This window comes from Gallus gallus, chromosome 2, assembly GCF_016699485.2.
Source record: "Gallus gallus isolate bGalGal1 chromosome 2, bGalGal1.mat.broiler.GRCg7b, whole genome shotgun sequence".
Lineage (NCBI taxonomy): Eukaryota > Metazoa > Chordata > Aves > Galliformes > Phasianidae > Gallus > Gallus gallus.
The window spans coordinates 76,580,646-76,595,126 of record NC_052533.1 but is presented as its reverse complement, the minus strand read 5'-3'; positions in this window follow the sequence as shown (position 1 = coordinate 76,595,126).

Genomic DNA, 14,481 nt, shown 5'->3' with positions numbered 1-14,481 from the left:
TTCTACTATCTTAAGGGAACATTTGCTTTGGAAAGAATGTTAACATTACATCTAAAAAAAATTTTTCCCTAACATACCTTAATAAGATGAGTTACTCTCTAAATACATAGTTCAGAATACTAGATAAATAAAAATCTATTTGTCATCTTCTGCTAATAATGAATGCATTAGGTAGTCTTCATTTAGTTCATAGTGAACAGGCAGTTCTCATAAGAAAAAGAACAAAAACAAAAATTACTGGAATAAAATATTCAGAACAGTTCTGTCCACGCACAATTTACAATCACTGTATAGCTTTCTCTAGAACAAACTCAATACTATTTATAAAGCTTTTGAAGATACTTAAATAATCAATTCTGCTTTGACTAATATTCATCAAAATAAAAAAAACTTCTTATAATATCCAGATAGCTGATTTTTGGAACTGCAGGCAGCTGTTGCATAGATCAAGCATGGTAATCTGGATTTAGTAAATTAACAGAACAAAGGAACAGTTCACTCAGTAAGCAAAAATTAGTAGAAATTTGAACAGAGAGATCAGTGTTGTGTAGAGGCATATCTGAGTAGAAGCAAAAAGGCTAGAGAAATATAATCATAGAATCATAGAATCACAGAGTGGCTTGGGTTGGAAGGGATCGTAAAGCCCATTCAGTTCTAACCCCTGCCAGTTGCAGGATTTTCTGGATCAGGCTGCCCAGGGCTACATCCTAGTCTTGAACACCTCCAGGAATGGAGCATCCACAACTGCTCCAGGCAGCCTGTGCCAGAGCCTCACCACTCTCTGAATAAAGAATTTCCACTGGAGATCTTCCCTAAATTTCCCTTGTTTTAGTTTAAATACATTCCCTCTTGCCTTATCTAATCTCTACTTCCTGTAATGGGAAAGGAGCTTGAAGAAACAGGATGATTCAATCGATAAAAGTTTTGTTTCATGACTAGTTCCACTTCCAAAACTTTGTGGTTTTTTTACAACAGAATTGCCTACACGGCATTGTGCTTGCCGGCACCAGATGGCCTTCACTTTTCTCAAAGAGAGAAGAGAGTACTTGGGGGAGAGCTAGCAGGGCTTATTGGCAGGACTTTAAACTAGGTTTGAAGGGGAGGGGGGGGAGATGTAGTAGCATGCCTGCCCATTAAAAGATGTGGGATGGCAGAGCTAGGTTAGAGGGACAGGGTGCTAGTGGGAGCCCTCAACCTGCTGCCCTGAGATGTTCTGGAAGTATGTTTGAAATCTTAAAACAATGAGCCAGGGACCACTGAGGCAATAGGAGAAGGCAACAGTGTAGCTCAAAGGAAATACTTCAAAGGAATTAAAGAGTTATCCTCCAAGAAGACAACAAGGTTGCCTGAATAGCTGAAGTGCCGCTATGCTGATGTACACAGCTTGGGAAACAAACCAGAGGAGATGGAAGTTATTGTGCTACTAGAAAGCCATGATATAGTTGCCATCACTGAAACCTAGTAAGATGATTTCCACATCTGTAACGCGGTTATTGAAAGCTACAAGCTGTTCATAAAGGACAGTTGAGGAAGGAGGGGAGGAAGTGTTACACTCTCTATCAAGAAAGGAATGGAGTGAAAAGCTGCCCCTGAGGAATGACCACAAACAAGTTAAAAGCCTATGGGTGAGAATTAGGGACAGAGGCAACAAAGGGAGCCTTGTGGTTGAGGTCTACTATAGAACACCTAATCAAACAGAGCCTGTTGATGAAGCCTTCTTCCTCCAGCTCCAGAAGGTGTCACAATCACAGGTTCTCATCTTGCTGGGGGATATCAACCACCCTGACATCTGTTGGAAAAGTAGCACAGCAAGCTGTAGGCAATCCAGGAGGCTCCTGTAATGCAAGGAGGATAAGTTCTTGAGCCAAACAGTAGGCAACCCCACCAGAGGGGATGCAATATTGGACCTGTTGCTCACCAATGCAAGTTAACAAATTGTTCACTTGCATTGCCAACTGTATCCTAGGCTGCATCAAAGAAGCGTGCCCAAATGGGTAAGGGAGGTGATCCTGCCCCTCTACTCTGCACTGGTCAGACTTTACCTCAAGTGCTGCATCCAGATATGGACATTTCCGTACAGGAGAGACATGGAACTGTTTGAAAGCAGCCAGAAGAAGGCCACAAAAATCATCTAAGGGATGGAGCATCTTCCCTACAAGGACAGGCTGAGAGAGCTGGGAATGTTCAGCTTGAAGAAGAGAAGGTTCCAGGGAGACCTGATACCTACATTTCAATATTTAAAGTGGGGATATAAGAAGGAAGGGGCAGACTCTTAATCAAGGGGAAATGGCTTTAAAGTGAAAGAGGGGAGATTTAAATGGGATATAAGAGAATATTTCCTACTAAAAGGGTAGTGAAGCACTTGAATTCTCAGGAGACATTTGAGGTCAGGCTGGACCAGACTCTGAGCAGCCTGATCTAGTTGTAGCTGTCTCTGTTCATTGCAGGGGAATTGGACTAGACAACCTTTAAGGTTCCCTTCACACTCAAACAGTTCTATGATTCTATCACTATCAGACTGGTTAAAAAGTTGGTCTCCCTCCCCTAAAGAAGAATAAGCTTCTTTAATTACTGGTCTCCTGGTGAGGTGTCCCCCGAGCCTTCTCTTCTCCAGACTAAACAAGCATAGCTCCTTTCTTCATGAGAGCTGCTCCACCCCTCTTATCATGGCCCTCCTCTGGACCTAGTCCATCAGTTCTCTCTAAGTTCTTTACCCTCTAAGTTCTTTACTTGAGGTTACCCTGGGTGGCCAGAGGAGGGCCACTAAGATATTAGAGGGTTGGAGCACCTCCCCCACGAGGACAGACTGAGGGAGCTGGGCTTGTTTAGCCTGGAGAAAAGAAGGCTGTGGGGTGACCTCAATGCAGCCTTTCAGTACCCAAAGGGAGCCTATAAACAGCAGAGGAGTCAACTCTTTACAAGTGTAGATAATAGCAGGACAAGGTGAAATGGTTTTAAAGTGAAGGAGGGAAGATTTAGGTTGGATGTTATGGGGAATTTCTTTACTATGAAAGTGGTGAGGTGCTGGAACAGGTTGCCTAGAGAGGTTGTGGATGTCCTGTCCACAGGTGGTTGTGGAGGTGTTCAAGGCTGGGTTGGATGGGGCCCTGGGCAGCCTGGTCTAGTATTAAGTGTGGAGGTTGGTGGCCCTACCTGTGGCAGGGGGGTTGGAGCTTAATTAAGTGACTCAAGTGCAATACTCTGCACTGGTCCTTGTTGAAACTCAATTAGGTTCCCCTGGGCCCACTTTTCAAGCCTGTCCAGGTCCATCTGGATGGCATGAAATACATGAAAGGAAGAAGTGGAGACTGCAAAATGGTTACTCAAATGTCTTTTCCTTATCCATAAAAGAATAATGAAGCCACTGAAACAGAAGGTTGGCTTAATTATTTTGAGCAGCTACTATTCTACAAGAACGCAAAATCTAGTGATTAAGGCATTTCCATGTCTTTATGTGTGTGATGGTTTTTACATTGCCAGATAAAATAAGCATTTTGCTGCATGTGTTATGATAACTTTAAAATGAAAGCCTGTGTTTACCACAAGACTCCATTTTTAGAAGTTATTTTATTCTTTCATGAAAGAAATGGCTGATATTTCACTAGTTTCATTACTTTTGGTAGCATGAAGATTTTAATTAAGTACGGTACTGCAGCCATCAAAGAAAGCACTAAAAGAACACAGACAGATAGAAGTTAATAAGGTTTTATGTCAGTTAATCCAGAAGACAGCCTAACATCTCATTGCTTTGCCAAGTAGCATAAGTGTAGCTTTCTTTTGTTTGAAAGTACTCTACTAATTGGGAGGAATAGAAATTGATCTCACGTAATGTAGACTTTGCTGATTCCTTTCACCACAGTGATTATATACTGACTAGCTTGCAATTTAACTCAGTATTTGCAGTTTTGTTTGTACTAGAAGACAAAAGCACAGTACATGAAAACATAAGTATGTTTAGCCTGGCTGACAAAAGCAAGAATTCCTGAACTCAGCATTCATTTTCTGTTATCTGATCCATTATTGTTTTAGTTTAAACAGCAGATGTAGTAAATCATATAACATGATAACAACAAAAAATAATGAGTGCCGAATCACAGAAGAGCAAAATTGAAGTGCTACTAAAGAGATGGTATAACTTTTTTGTCAAATAAACTTTAGTCCTCCTGCCATTCAGGAAGGTGGCACCAGGTACCTAAAATCATATAGGAGTTCATAGTTTTGAAGATGTAGGTAATTCTGATGGAGGAAAGGGAAACAAAAAACAAATTTGAAGATGTATTACATGGATAATTTCTGCATTGGTAAGAAAAAAAATAGTATAAGAATTACAGGAAGGATTTTGAGTTTTTTCACAAGACACTGAATTTGGGAAATTAAATACTTAAGACTACTTTAAGTCTGCAAATTATTGGAAACTATGAGATTGGAAAAAGGACTAGTAAAACATCCATTGGAAGGATGCCCTGGCTATCCAGCAGCTTGGTTAAACTATGACAAGACAGAAGGATGGAGATGAGAAAAAATTCTTAATGTAGAATCATAGAATCTTACGAAGTATTGAGGTTGGAAGGGACATCTTGGTTTACCTTCTCCAACCCCTACTCAAACAGGGACACCCAGAGCAGGGTGCTCAGGACCACATCCAGGCAGCTTCTGAAGATCTCCTGGGAAAGAGAATCAACAGCATCTCCAGTTAACTTACGTCATAATGATAGGAAGAGAGAATGTGAATGACTAACAATTAGTCGGGAAAAAAGCAGGCATATCAGCATATTAAGGTAAATTTACAAGTGACAACAAGAGCTCAAATGGTATTTCTGCTACAGTTTTGTAGTCAATAAACAAAATATAAGGATTTATTCACTTTCTTTTCCATTAAGTTGTTCATCTTACAGGACCACGGTACCTAGGGTCCTGTTATACAAAGAACCTTTACAAAACTTATGACAATATTACTGGATTACAGCAGAGATCACCAAGGGCTTTCGTTTATTTGCTGGGTTGTTTTTTTTTTTGTTTGTTTGTTTGTTGTTACACTAGTGTCTCTATTTACATATAAAATATTGGACTAATTAAATGGTTAATAATTTTTATAAAATAGGATCTTTAGGTATAAGCAACTGATGAATCTTCTGCAAGAGTTGTCAGTAATCCTGTGCAGTAAAAGTTTTTTGTGTTATTTCTAAACATAATAGGGGAAAAGCAGTGTGCTGTATTTTCATGCTCCCATTCCCACATTTTAAGTGTGTTTATTTTGGAACAAAGTATCAAATATTTCCACTTTAAAAATTCCTCAGCAACTAAGAAGGCAAGAAACATTTTTATTGAAGGAATCGCAGCTGGCATAGTGATCCCGTTCACCATCTCTGTATGTTAGTGGTGGGAAGACCAGGGGACATGATGGTTTTTGTCTTTATGGTATATTGTAGTCTATTATATAATAACCATAGAACAGAATATGTGATTTACAGCATTCTTTAGATGCATACTTGTCTTTGCTGCACAAGCTCTTTCTTATGTATTGGACTGACACTTGATGTTCTTAGCCTTTCTGGAAAACTTATGCTTTATAACTTTCAACTTCTTTCCAGTAAGTTGTCAAGAGAGTAATGATGCTTCCTTTTCCCTATAATGTATTTTTGCATAATTACAGTGAAATTATTTTTCATCCCTGCAGCAACAACGGCTGTTTTGTGATCTTTCAAGCCTACATGTCTTTGAAGAATATAACCATAGCTGAAAAATTGTCTCTGGTGAGATTCAGAGTAGAGGTATTGTTTTTCTCATGGTACTGGAATTGATGTGGATATTTTTGTTTGCATTGCAATGAATTGGGAATAGTCATCAAACCAAAAGACTGAAAAAGTCCTTTATGGTTCTTTAATCATGGACATTTCTAACTAATAGATAACTTAGCTAGAGAAGGCATAATTATCAGTTTGAACAATTATGAAACAACATTTCTTAACACTTTTAATATCTTTGTTATTCAAGAACAGTTCACTGATGTTATTTCCTTTTTCTTATTTTTCTTCTAAGTAGGAGTTTTGTAAAACTACATGCTTGCATTCTCATTATTTGAGTAGCAAATATAAAGATGGAAGAATGTTTAATGTGACAATAAAATATGCAATATATAAGACTTGTAAATTACAGGATGCTCTGTAAAAATACGTAAGGTATGCATCATTCTCAAGAAGATAACCTAAAAATGTTTGCAAGAAAAGAACACTGATCAATACTTATCCATAGGTGTGTGTCATAGAAAGTGAGTACATATACTGAGAAGGAAAAAAGTATACACATAAAAAATGGATATAAACCAAAATGGAAGACATTTTAGTTTGGCTAAAACTTCTGATACAGTTAGCACTGTTACAGAGAAGTATTCTTACTTTAGAGCAGAAGTTTTACAGTGATAGCTGTGCTAAACTGTTCATTTCTTCTGTATAAAATACACCTTTTCTTCAGTTTCCAAGACTTCTGCATAGGGGTTTACTTCAATGAAAAATAAGACTTCTTGAAGTTTATAAAAAGGAAATGTTTCAACCTTGTCTTCTCCAGATAATAAAAGAAGCCAAGCGCACTACAGAGCTCAGACATGAAATGACAGATTTAAATAGTACAATACATTATATCACTACAAATCAAATCTCTGATAGATACAATTACACAATGCCTAAAAGGAAAACAAAACAAAACAAAACAAAAAAGATGTGGAAGGTTATTATCTGCAACTAAAGTGCCCTAAAGTTCCATATTAGGAAACTAAAGAATAGGTCAAAATTGGTCCTCAAAAAAGAAGTTTAAATCTTTTAGGGTTTTTGGAGGTTGCTTAAGGGGAAGATGAAGCCTCGATTTGAAGAACACTTCTAATATTCTAAAATAGACAAAGTCAGAAGGAATCGATTCTTACAAATGGAGATTACATCTGAAAAATAATACTATACTGCACAGCAAAATTGGTGGCTAACTGATGGGAAATAAATGAATAACTGGCATGTTACTATAAAGATTTCTAATGGTTTTTGGAATTAAGCAGTTTGGAAATCAGCAACAATTTGGATAAGGTCTCATAGTTAACTCTTTGTTGTTTGTTTTGAAATGTTTCAAAAATTTTTAATGAATTAATGTCTCCATTTCATTAAAACAAATGGAAGATTTTGAGAAAGCTGGCTGAATCTTGCACTTTGTGATTATTACTGTTGCTCTTTGCTTGCTGCAGTAATACATTCACTTGATCAAAAGAGGGCCTTTTATAGTTTTAGCAATGTGAAATTATTTAATTGGTTCTTAATTAGAGCCAGGGCTCTTCTTGTTGCTCTCTTGCCTGCTGACTGAACGCTGATTTTCACTTTCAGAGTGCTTCAGATACGCTTAACTAATTCATGTTCTTTATTCAATCAGCTACAAAAGATAAACCAGATTTTGTCTTATTACACTTACTGTGATGACAGAAGGCAATAAGAATGAAGCACAAAAATACAGCTAGTTTCATTGAGCCTCTTGCTGTATCATATTGAAATCTAAAGTTCATGTACATGTTAACTCATTTAGCTGTTTCATGCCACTTTGATTTGTCCAGGAAATATACTTTCAATAACATGTTAAAGATTCCAAATAAATGGGATATCTGAGTGATCATTAGGCAAATATAACTTTTCTGCTTCTTCCAGTAAAGACAGATTTAAAACCAATCATCATACTATTTCTTTCCAAGAGAACTGTCTTAATAAATTAAAATTTAAAGAAGCAGTCATGTAAGTTCTATTTCACTGCATTTGATTTTCTGCATTTAAATGATCAGCTCACTTCCAGTTATTTCTGCTTAGTGAAGATATATTGGAAAAACAATCTGCATTCAAAGAACCGTTGGTATGATAATTTATTCTAATTTTAAATCCAAATTGTAGCTCATTGGGGATCTTATATTCTGGTGGGAATGCCCATCATTGGTTTTGTTAATGATTTTCAAATGCTGTAATTCTGTATAAGTACATGCATTAATTTACATGTAAAACTACCAGTGTGATTATACTAGATTTTGTCTACTGTCAAAACCTCTAGAATTAAATTTAGATGAAGATTGAAAGAATCTTCTCTTTAATATGTATAAAGATGAAAATATGAAATGACATCAGCCTTGAGCTGAAATGCTTTTACTCAAAATCTGGAAGACAAAAGCTACATCATCTATTACTGTTGCTTCGAAAGGTTCCTATGGCTAACATAACAGGGGATAAATACAAATTTCTGCAAAACTTATTTTTCAGATATTGCTTTAAATAATGATTTCACTCAGGTGAGTTTTTGTTGTTGTTTTTCTTTTGTTGTTTTTGTGGGTTATTTAAAGCTTTTGTTAGTGATTACTTGGGGCAGCTCTGACTGTATTTTTATCTCAATTTATGACTCGTAATTAAAACTGGTAAAAATCAGTGCAAATAATTTCAGTTTAGGATGCTTCAGATGTTAAAGTCAACCTGGATTAGCATAAAAAACTATGTTCTTGAACTGTTGGTGGTATATGAAAGTGATAATGAAAAAAGATGAAAGGTATTTTAAAGTATTCATGAGATATGATTCTTGTAACATTTTTGTCTAAGGAGAAAAGATACAGATTAAACATTTCACCATTATCCTTTGACACCTATTCACTCTTGTACAAACAGTTGAAAAATCCCTAAAAATTCTGACTTGTTTAATTTGAAATCTGATTTGTTGCTTTCATTTTAGAGTTTTAAATTAGAAACAAGTCATCAGAGAGATAGTAGTATTTGGTCATTACTATATAGATTTTTTTGTTTTTTTGTTTTATATCATAGGTAAAAGTGCATTATTTTATATTAAGGTTTGTCTAATATAGCATCTGATTTACAAGCAAAATATACTGTTTATCAAAAGGTTTAATAATACAAAACAGTGTGTTATTATTTTAAATAAGATTAGTCTTACGTGCTCCTTCCAAAACATCTTTATTAACATGCAGTTCTTAGAATACTCATTCTAAAAATGTTGTATGCAGCCTTTGATAATGCAGTGTTTAAAGTGCAGACCTTGTGTAGCATTCAGTAGGGTGGCTCCTCCCTTTGATTGTGCTACAAGTCAATTTTTTGGTGCAAAACTAAAAGGCAGGATAAACCAGCTGGGTTCTAACATGAATTAAATAATTTAATTGGAGATCACTATAAAGGTCTGAAATGTGCAAAAATCAACTTTTAAAGTAATGAACTATGAACTGATCTGCTAGACAAGAGCTGAACTATTTGTTCTTTCCTGCTCTCCAGTAATATTTTGGCATGATTCTGACCTCTGATCTTTAACTACCAACACTGACAAGAGAGAGAAAGAGATCATCGAATACTGGAGGTAGTATTTCAAACAGGAAAAATGTAGCAGAGCCCAGTGGTTATCAATTAAATTGAAGGAAATTAAAATTAAACTAAAAAATATTTTTTTAACTGTGAAAGTAATTCACAATCAAAAATGTATTTCTAGCTACATAGTGATTTCACCTAAATGAAGATTAGATACATTTCTAAAATATATTATATTTTTAATTATAAAGTGCTGTGCTAACTGGAGAATACGCTGCATGAAATCTCCAGGTTTCTATTAAGTCTCAGTTTCTATTAACCATAAAATCATCTTTACCTTTACACTGTTGAAGTTCTCTAATACTATAGAGACGGATAATAGATTTTTCAAAAGGGGAAGACTTTAACCTTACATATGACTTCTTATGCATAAGTAATCTTTCTGAAATAAGATTACTTATTATGTTACTAATTATAACAAATTTAATGACAAAATACAATCAATAGTACAATGAATACAGATCTCCTTATGGACATAATGAAACAATATCTCTAAACCTGTGAGCACAGAGTCAAAACTAAATGTTAAGTCTAATGTTTCAGAACACCACTAGGACTTCCAATGATCCTTTTGTTGGATATTTACTGAAATTCTTGGATGAAAGTCAAATTACTGATGCCGAATCACAAAAATCCAACTAGGAAAGGATCCACGCTAGCAGTCTATTGCATTTCTTTTACAGTTCTGTTCTACCTGGTTCAAGAATAATAATAACTGGACATGCTGTAGTGAATTCTGAAACAAAATCCCTCAGCTTTGAGCTTTACTTTATTGAAAAGGTCTAAGGCAAAGTCTGCCTGCCTTTGGAGCTTGGGACACAATTTTTTTTTTTTTTTTACTTTTTCAAAGGTAAAAATCTCTGAATTGTCTACTTATTTTTAATCCCTTTGAAAGAAAACTCTTTTGAACCTGTTCTTTTTCCACTGAATGATAATCATGTACCTGGCACATGCTGTCTCTGACATATGCTCCCACAGCTGTTTTAAAATACTAAATCCTTTAGATATGTTTCCTTTTATACATCAACAGGCATAATTTGTGTAAATGTGACTTAATAAGCATCCCAATTATAATTTACAAATTTAGAAATACACTAAATTTTGTTTCTGTTTCAATTAAGTGGTTGTCTAATTATTCTATAAACAGAATTGGCTAACAGAGAGGGAACTGAAAATGCAAACAGGAATTAAATCATTCACTAGGCTGTTCAATAAAGTTAAAGGCACTGCATGATCTCTTTTACTATTTCAATAAGCATTTTCTTATTTGGGTCTTGATTCAGTAGCATATTTCTGTACCTAAGCAACTTCCAGGGCACTGAAGGCCAGCCCTACCTGTCTTTGTCCACCCTTAGGCTCTCCAGCTGGGTCCAGACCCCAGCCCCCATGCCAGCCCCAGCCTGTCAGCCCCAACCGCAGTGAGGCCACAGCATGGATAGGCCCCACATCCCCATAGCCAGGCCCTGTCAGGCCATGGGCTGGCATGCCCCTGGCCTGGCCCCAGAGAGGTGGCTGAATCCTAGGGCTGGACTGTTCTGCTCCTGGTTGGGGTGATGGAACAGGCTTGCTTGATCAGCGCAGAGGAAACCTGTGGTGCTCTACCTGCAGCTTTCAATGTGGATTGTTAGTTATTATCCAGCACTTCATGGACAAAATTAGTCAGTATCCTCTTCAGCAGAAGGACTTGTAAGTACAAAGTTCAGTGTCTTTGCACTCTACAAGGATATTGATATGTTGTAATGAAGTAAAGACTCACTGACATTACAATTCTCTAATGTGGAGCAGTACTATAAAGAATAGGAACGTTACAGATTAGGATCAGCAGCAGAAGTCTCAGATATAGCACAGCAAAGAGAGGACGAAATGACCTGGAACAAACTGTCATAGAATCATGGAATTGTAGAATGGTTTGGGTTGGAAGGGACCTTTAAGATCATCTAGTTGCAACCCACTGATGTAGGCCGGGACATCTCCCACTAAAACAGGTTGCTCGAAGCCCCATTCAGCCTGGCCTTAAATGCTTCCAGGGAGGGGCATCCACAACCTCTCTGGGCAACCTGTTCCAGTGTCTCACCACCCTCACTGTTAAGAATTACTTCCTAATATTTAATCTAAATCTACTCTCTTCCAGTTTAAAACCTTTTCTCCTTGTCCTGTCACTACATGCCCTTATAAAAATGCTTTAATAGAATCCAAATAATATAAATATGAAATATTTTCTTAGAACAAATAATTTAGGTGTGGATGTGGATGCTTCCACTGAAATCACTTTGAAAAAACAAAGCAAAAAAAATGAAAACAAACAAACTAAAAAATCCTTAATTTAGGGAACTAGATAATTAGGCCTAACATGTTTATTATACTCTCTTTGAGTATCGTGTTTCTGGATCAAAGTTTCTTTTTTGAAACAACAACTTCTTGCTAAAAAAAATAAATCTTTGTTTTGAGCTTCACAGGAACAAAATGCATAACAAAAATGTAGGGCCTTCCACTTAAATTTATTCACTTCCTCCGTTCCTGTATCACAGCTTAGGCACTGCTTTCCTCTAAAATGTTCTTTAAAAAACACTTAATATTTTACATTTACTCTTCATTCTAACTGTTGTCTTTGCTGTTGTAACAGTACTTCTTCACTTCTAATAATAACTTCTTATTTCTGTAAGTAGGCTGTAGTTGCTGTTTTTTTTCAAACCTGAAATGTAAAGAGTTTCCATTTATTTCTATAAATGATTTGTAATATTGCCTTCTTGGATACAGAAATATTGATTGAGATGGTAAAAAATGTAATGAATAAATGCAAAGATTGAAAAAAAAAACAATAACAAATAATATGTAGACTCATCTACATGATATAGTAAAATTATCAGGTAGTAAACTCATCAGATAAGTAAAGAATGTAAAATGACATACTGAATTAAGCAGCCTTATTGTAGCAAATTGGATTATTTACCTGAATAATGAAAACAGGACTTCGTTATTTTATATATAACGTTTCTTGGTCTAATTTAAGGAAAGATTATCTACTGACATAGATGAAGCAGAAGGAAGCGAATACTGTTGACCTTTTCCATATGTGATCTGCACGTTATATGGAAAGACTGCACAATATGCCACAATTATATAATTACAATAAAATTAGACTATTTTTGGAAGAAGGATATCTAAATACACTATGAAATGGCACTTGGAAAAAGTAATTAAGTACACATTTCTGAACCACTGAATATCAAGTGTTGGAAGGGACCCACACGGATCTCTGTCTCCAACTCCTAGCTCAGTACTGGACAATCCAAAATTCAAGCCTAGTGTCCAAGAGTGTTTTCCAAGCACTTTTTGAATTCCAGCAGCATTGGACTGTACCCACTTCCCTGGGCAGCCTATTCCATGCCCACCATCCTCTGGTGAAGAAGTCTTCCCTTACCCCCAGATGCTTCTCCCCTGACACAGCCCCATGCCATTCTCTCACGCCCTCTCGCTGTCACCAGAGAGCAGAACTCTCATGAGGAGCTGTAGGCTGCCATGACATCTCCTCTGCTCTGGGCTGTGGAAACCCAGAGGCCTGAGCCGCTCCTCACACATCTTGCTCTCTAGATTTTCCGCCATCTTTGTGTTCTTTAGACACTCTCTCCTAGTTCTATGTCCTTCCTATATTGTGGCACCCAACCCGCACGCAGTGCTGGAGATGAGGCCACAGAGTGCAAAGCAGAGGGGAAAACTCCTCTCCCTGTCCCACTGGCAGTGCTAGGCCTGGTGCACTGCAGGGTACGGTTCGCTCTTTGGGCTGCCTCACATTTAGCTTGCCATCAATCAGAACTCCCAGATTCCTTTCCACAGGGCTGCTCTTCATCCTCTCATCCTCCAGTCTGTATGCTGCTTGATTTCTTGAAGATGTTGAAAATAAATAACAAAAAGCTTTCATTTTCAAGCCAATTGAACAGCACACCTGAACATATGCTTAATTACTTTGCTGAGTTGAAGACTTTGATAAAACATGATTATCATAAAAGTGCGCCAAGGTCAAGGTCCTCATTACTGGCCAATTCAGATTAAAGGCAAAACTAAGTACATTGGAAGAATTCTCACCCAATACAAAAACAAAAACAAAAACAAAAACAAAACAAAACAAAAAACCCAATAGTGATATTTCTTGCATTTTGTGAGATATTGTGTAGTTTTGGAAATAATTTTGCCAATTTGAACACTGTTCACCAAATTCGTGATATCTAAGAAGGGCATTCTAACTTGTGTCTCTTGTCAGAATTTTTCCAGTATGAAAAACCCAGATCTGTTCTGTTCTATGTTGTATAAAAGTCAAATAATCACGTTCTTTTCCTTTTCTCATGAAAGGGAAAAGGAAATCATTGTTGCTACCTCTAGCCCTGATATGATTTCCCAAGAAAAATTCTGCTGGCATTTTAGACATTGCTAAATGCTGTTCATGCTTTTACAACTCTGTATGTAAATTGAGGAGTTCTGTGTTTAAAATATCTCAGAAAGCACAAGGTGATGTTTGTGATGTTGCATATTGGATAAGAAATGCAGATGAATTTAACATCTTTTATTAGACTAATGCTGTCTTGAAAAACAGACAAACTTTGGACATGCAGTCTTCATGTTTGAGATAAAAATATCAGTTTCAAGTTAAAAATAAGAGCGCCAAAGTTTAGAAGCACACTAGTTCGACCATCTTGGAAATTAGTTATTACTTGTGAAGCAACAGTGTTAATATTGAGGAGCAGGGTGTTGAGAAAGATGAAAGAAAAGAACGAAAAATGATAGAAATAGATACCTAATGTACCTATGCAGAGGAAAGAAAGAGAAATGTGAGCAGCCCCGAAGACTTACAGAGTGAAGAAAGACAACATGTAGTTCAAGACCAGTATTGGAGTTGAGGCAGTATTTGAGGTGTGCACTAAGGTTTCAAGCCTTTTCTCTAGATTGCCCTCTCTTGAGTCTGTACATGGAATGATCAGCTATATCACAGTTTGTTTTGTTAGAAATGGATGCTCTCTGAAAGTTGACTGCTTTTATCCTTTATCGATTGCCAGTGTGAGTTCATTCTTGAACAGTCATTTTTTGTTTTACCTGCATGGGTAACCAGGAGGAA